Raw genomic sequence first — 6,020 nt, 5'->3', positions numbered from 1 at the left:
TGGCTTTAAGGAAAGCAATATTCTACTTTTTTAAGCCTTTGAAGGAGTTCCTTTAGGTATTTTGAATATTCCAAATGCTGGGCATTTTGTGAATCTTTGATATACGTATATGATTTTATTTTGTATTTTTACTGCAAGATAATGTTGATGGAAAAATGAGCCAGATTGTTTTCATTTGTTTTGTTTTGTTTTCCTTCATGTTCTAGATGCTGTATTCTTAACCGGTCTGAAGTCGAGTCATTTTATTCCTCTTAATGCGTGTTGACTGCTCCCAACCTAAATGCAGATTTTATAGGGAAACCGATAGCCTTGAATATAACTTTTTATGCTTGATAAGAGAATGTATTGACAATCTTGTCACAATCAAAAGCAACTCCATGCAAACTGAAATCTTGCTTATAAAAAGAAAAGGTACACTTCGTTTGATTTGAACCCTTTTCTTTGTTGAACTAGGTGTACGTACAGTATATTAAACTAGGCTTCATGTCAGTGTACAAATGTGTCAGGCCTTGAGGTGATGTAAGTGCCACATGACAGGCCGCAAGACATAGTGCACGTATTCAAATGAAATGTTGATACTGCGTCACAATTTTAGTCTTGATTTCTATTCGCGTTTTTATTCCTTTTGTGTGTGGTTTCCATTTGTGGTTGCACTTTAGTTTTCTTTATTTTGTAAAAGTTCTCATACAATATAAAGCATGTTAGGTTGACTTTTTTATTAGCAATAGTTTCGCCCTTGTAGGCAACAATAATTTTATAAGAAGCTGCACCATTCCCTATATTGTATACCAAGTTGGAGTAATTTGAATTTCTAAAACACAACGTTTAGACTAACTTTTCTGCTTTGTCTTTGATTGTTGAACGTTTACAGCATGAGAATGACTGACTTTGCATACTTGGAAACATCTTACAGATTTGAATCAATAGGATATGCTTGCACCACACAGTGGAAATGTATTTGATGTTAACGGGAGTTTAATGACACAATTTCCATGTAAATGTGAAGGAAATATTTTGTACATCCAGAGAGCAGACATGACTGTGAAATTGTACTGAAACTCAATGGCAAGGACCGAACCTTGCATCGAATGTTTTAAATTACGTTAAGTACCGACCCCATGTGCTTTTCTTTCAGGCTTACAAAAACATACTTTTCGATGTCAAGAGACTGCTATTGTTGACGACATGTTTGTCTTCAGTATTTACAACTGTAACAGTTCCTGATTTTTATTCCTCTGTATTTCGTCTTGCTGTCCCTCTGAAAAACTGGTATTTATGCTGCTTACTAAACAGTTTATCCACCATTGAGCCGAAGAAGAAAGACGTTGTGTACTCTTGACAGAGCGATATAGTTTTTCTGATGGTTCTCTGTTTGTGGACTTTACTGCTTCTTCTGTAGCTTTACTTCACCTCTTTTTCTATACTCAAGGTTTGTTTTAGAAGTCTGTATTGATGAAGAGTCATTATTGCAAGCTACTCTGCATTAGTCTGTTAAGGACTACTATGATGTAACTTGTTGATCTGACACTTGAATCTTTAAAAAAAAAAGGCTAACCTGAACAAGACTCTTGTCTTTTGTAGGGCTTGTGTGAATTTTGTCTGTGGTGGGACAAATGGTGATATGACTAATTTAAAGTTGAATTCTACACAGAGTGCAGCAACAAATGGCCTCCCACCTATCGACTAGTTTAATCCAGCCTGTCAAGAATTCATTTTGCTGATTTCTGTAAGAATTGGTCACAAACACACCCCTTTGTGATATCTTACGTATCCACTAAGGTGACATGGAAGGACAAAATAACTTTGCGTTCCCTCGCAAAGTTGGCCCTTATCAGGCAAAATTGGCGTGATCATGAAAGCTTTGCTGGCAACACCTGTTTTTTCAATGCGTGTTGTGTACTTCGGGTAATCTTGCAAAATGAAAGCAACGAAGATGGAGCGTTTTTTTCACCCGTGGCCAAGTTTAATTTAATTTTACTTTGAGGTTGGCTTGATATACAAATACATAAAATCAGCTCTTGATAGTAATCACGTTTTCCAAATAAGCGAAAGACGTCCGAAGCATATTTTGTCGGAAAAAGTTCAATGACTCGGCCCTTCTGGATGACTTTATTTGGAAACCAATTGGAGCATTCTGCACAGCTGCACTGTTACCGGTGGATGTAGAGTAAATGCAAACAACATGGATTTCGTGTCAGGACAGATGAGTGATCGTTTGGTGCTCAGAGTTAGAGCCGAGAGCTGCGTCGTTCTGGCAGTCAAGACCTCTGAGATGACGACTCTCCAAATCAATACGTTGTACTATTTCTAACGAGTACCAAAATACTTAACTTTCAATGCAGAATTGTAACGCTTTTGAGATTGAATAAAATGTAACCATTACAAATAAAACGTTTCCCGTTTTTTTTCCTACTGTATACGGACAACGTATTTGACTGCAGTATTGATGTAAATAAAATCATTTCTTTCTTGGTTAGTGAATTTAAGCCACAATTTCTTAAGCTAACTGGATGTTAATTAGCATTCCTGCATTCATCATCCCTATTGAGTTTTTTTATAAACCTGCCTGTAAAAGATGACTACATAATTGTCACTCCTCACTTTGGTCAGCAGGTGGTGCCTTGTTTTTTTTTTTTTAAATGAACTGAGTTCAAATGAAATTGAACATTATATTCACAACTTCTTCCAAACATAAATTTGCCAGACAGAAAGACAAAGTTTAGATATCTGCTCACGAGCGGCCTTTGCATGGAAATGGATGGAAACTGGGAAAAAAACACTATTTTTTTCTCCTCTTAGTACAAATATTTGAAAAGGTTTTTTTTTTTTTTTTTAGAATGTTATGGCTGGACAATTTTCCAGATAAAGTTGAATAGGGGGCAAAAAGACTGAGATAGTTAAGAAATGCTCATGAAACGCCTGCTTGGAACATCTCACAGGGGAACAGGCAAACTGGGAACAGGTGAGCGCCATGATTGGGTATAAAAGGAGCTGCACCTGAATTGTTCAGTCATTCACAAGCAAAGAGGGGGCAAAGTTCGCTTCTTTGTGAACAACTGAGAAAATAGACGAACAGTTTAAGGATGATGTTGCTCAATATACAATGGTAAGGAATTTCTGGGATTTCATCATCTGTCCAATACAGTATATGATCAAAATGTTCAGAGAATCTGGATGAATCAATGCATGTAAACTGCTAGTCCCCAAAATATCATTGAATGCTCATGACCTTCGATCTCTAAGGCGACACTGGATCAAAAACCGACATCAGTGTGAAAAGGACATCATCACACAGGCTCAGAAACACCACAATACCAACGTCAGTAGATCCAGTTTGGCGCTACGTCCATGAGTACAACTTGAAGATCTACTATGCAACGCAAAAACCATTTATCAGTAAAAACCCAAAGATTCCGCCAAATTCCCTGAGCTCATCTAAGATGGATTGATGCAAAGTGGAAAAGGGCTCTTTCATCTGTCGAGTCAACATTTCAATTTGTTTTTTGAAATTGTGGATGCCTTGTCTTTTGAGCCAAAGAGGAAAAGAACCCAAGCATCTGTGATGGTATGAGGTTGTGTTGGTGCCGATGGCCTGGGTACCTTACACATCTGTGAAGGCACCATTAATGCTGAAAAGTACGTACAAGTTTTGAAGAAACATATGCTGCGATCCAGGCAACGTCTTTTTCAGGGGTGCCCTTGCTTATTTCAGCAAGACAGTGCCAAACCAGAATTTGCATGTGTGCTGCATTATGACGCATAAAATGGCACATGGTAGACGTTGTACATCAAGCAAGAATGGCAAAGAATTCCAAAGCTTCAACAATTGGTGTCCGCAGTTCACAAACGTTTGAGTGTTGTGAAAAGAAATGGTGACAAAACGCAGCGTTAAATATGACCTCGTCACAGCATTTTTTGGAACATGTTGCATCCATACAATTCTAAATTCATGATTATTTAATAAAAACAAAGTATCTTGTCTTTAAATATAAGATATAAGAATCTGATTTGCAAATCATTGTATTCCATTTCTATTTACATTCAACACAAAATCCCAACTTCATTGGGTTTGCAATAACAGCAATGTGAATATTAATTAAATACAAGAACCCCCACTGGGTTTCTCAGCAAGTAATCTGGAAGTTGGTGTTTTGGGGCAATGTTTGCAATTGTTTAGAAATGGCAGCACTGTCCTCAATAGACAAAGAATGTGTCCCCATTCCTTACTGTTGTCTCCACATTTTACACACATCATCTCAATTGTGTATCAAATACGTCATGGGGTAGAAAAAAACCCCCAGAGGAATAATTTATCTCCGCTACTAAACATTCAATTTCAGCACTTCAATGTGTATGCTTTCTGTGTAGGCCATTGGCAGTATTTGTAATATCTATGATTCTCCGTGACAAAATGGAAAAACACTTAACTTCCTGCCTCATTTCACCTGCCATTTCTCATGTCCTTCTCTCTTCTCTGCATGTCTTGCTCTTTTCCTCCTCCTCTGCCCTTCCTCTCTCTGGGTCACAGCTGTTGCATTTATGAAAGCAACCCACTCGATTATAGTTGTTGTCTGAACCGTTGGGGAAGAAAACCCGTACACCCACCACAGGTAACATCAACCCAATGATTTCTGATATGAGGCTTGATGGATGATTGTACTTTGAGGGCGTGTAGGTGCTTTAGTGGCTGATTAATCATTGTGAGTGGCTTGCAAGCAACAGGCTGTCGTTCATTAGTATAAAGATCATAAATCTGTCCGTGTGGAGCTGGCTGATTGTGTTATTTGGTGCTTCTGTCTTGTGGTTTAACCAGAAACCGGTGAGGTCAAGATGTCGGAATGGACTCTCTGTAGGTCAGCTGGACATTGATATCTGTAGGCAGCAAGCTAGGTAGCTGTGTCATAGCTACAAACCCCAATTACAGTGAAGCTGGAACGTCGTGTAAACAGTAAATAAGAACAATACAATTATTTGCAATTGGATGCGCAACAAAGACAAGATATTTAATGTTCAAATTGATAAGTCATAGCTTTTTGCAAACATGTTCTGAAGAAAGGACAGGGGCAGCAAATAACTGTGAAAGTTAAGGAATGCTCAAAAACACCTGTTTGGAACATACCACAGGTTTAATAGCTTAACTGGAAACCGATGAGTGTCACGTTTGCATGAAGGAGCATCCTCGAAAGGCTCAGTTGTTCCCAAGCAAAGCTGGAGTGAGAGTCACCACATATTGAGCAAATTGAGAAAAAAATGGTCAACATACAGTTACACAGAATTTAGAAATGTTGCTTCATAATCTCATCAAAAGAATGTGGAGAAATCTCTGCAAATAACCGTCAAAGCAGAAAATCATCATTAAACCTGGCATCTTCTATCACTCAAGCGACACTGCAGTAAAAGCAACATCATTATTGCCATGTGGGCTCAAAAACTCTTCCGAAAAAAATCTGATTGCCCCGACATACACAAAAGCAAATTAAAATTGTACCGTGCAAAGCGGAAAGCTTTCGATCAACAACGGCCAGAAACGCTGCTGGCTTCTCTGGGCACAAAATAAGTGTGCTGTGTTCTGGTGAGTCCACCTTTCAAATTGTTTTTGGAAATCATGAACGCTGTGTGATCCGGACGAAGAGGAAAATGACCATCCGGATTGTTTATCGCACACAGTTAAAAACCCAACATCTGTGATGGTATTTGGGTGTTTGACTGTTGGTGACTGTGGCTTGGTTAACTTGCACATCTGTCAAGGTGCTAAAGACATTTTGTTAACCATAGTTTGCTAACTATCAACATCAACAACATATTCAATTATTCATTAATTCATTCATCTTCCGAACCGCTTGATCCTCACTAGGGAGGGTGCTAGAGCCTATCCCAGCTGTCTACGGGCAATAGGCGGGGGACACCCTGAATCGGTTGCCAGCCAATCACAGGGCACACAGAGACGAAAAACCATCCACGCTCACACTCACACCTAGGGACAATTTAGAGTGTTCAATAAGCCTGCCGCGCATGTTTTT

General features: G+C 38.8%; 1 protein-coding gene across 1 annotated transcript in view; it reads right to left on the bottom strand.

Annotated features, from left to right (window-relative positions):
• The window catches only part of LOC127600889 (uncharacterized), a 302,914-nt gene that overhangs the window by 127,842 nt on the left and 169,052 nt on the right, over positions 1–6,020 (bottom strand). The gene's annotated exons all lie outside the window — the stretch shown is intronic.

Source organism: Hippocampus zosterae, chromosome 5, assembly GCF_025434085.1.
Source record: "Hippocampus zosterae strain Florida chromosome 5, ASM2543408v3, whole genome shotgun sequence".
Lineage (NCBI taxonomy): Eukaryota > Metazoa > Chordata > Actinopteri > Syngnathiformes > Syngnathidae > Hippocampus > Hippocampus zosterae.
The sequence above is the reverse complement of the archived record's forward strand: the minus strand, read 5'-3'. Positions and strand labels throughout refer to the sequence as shown.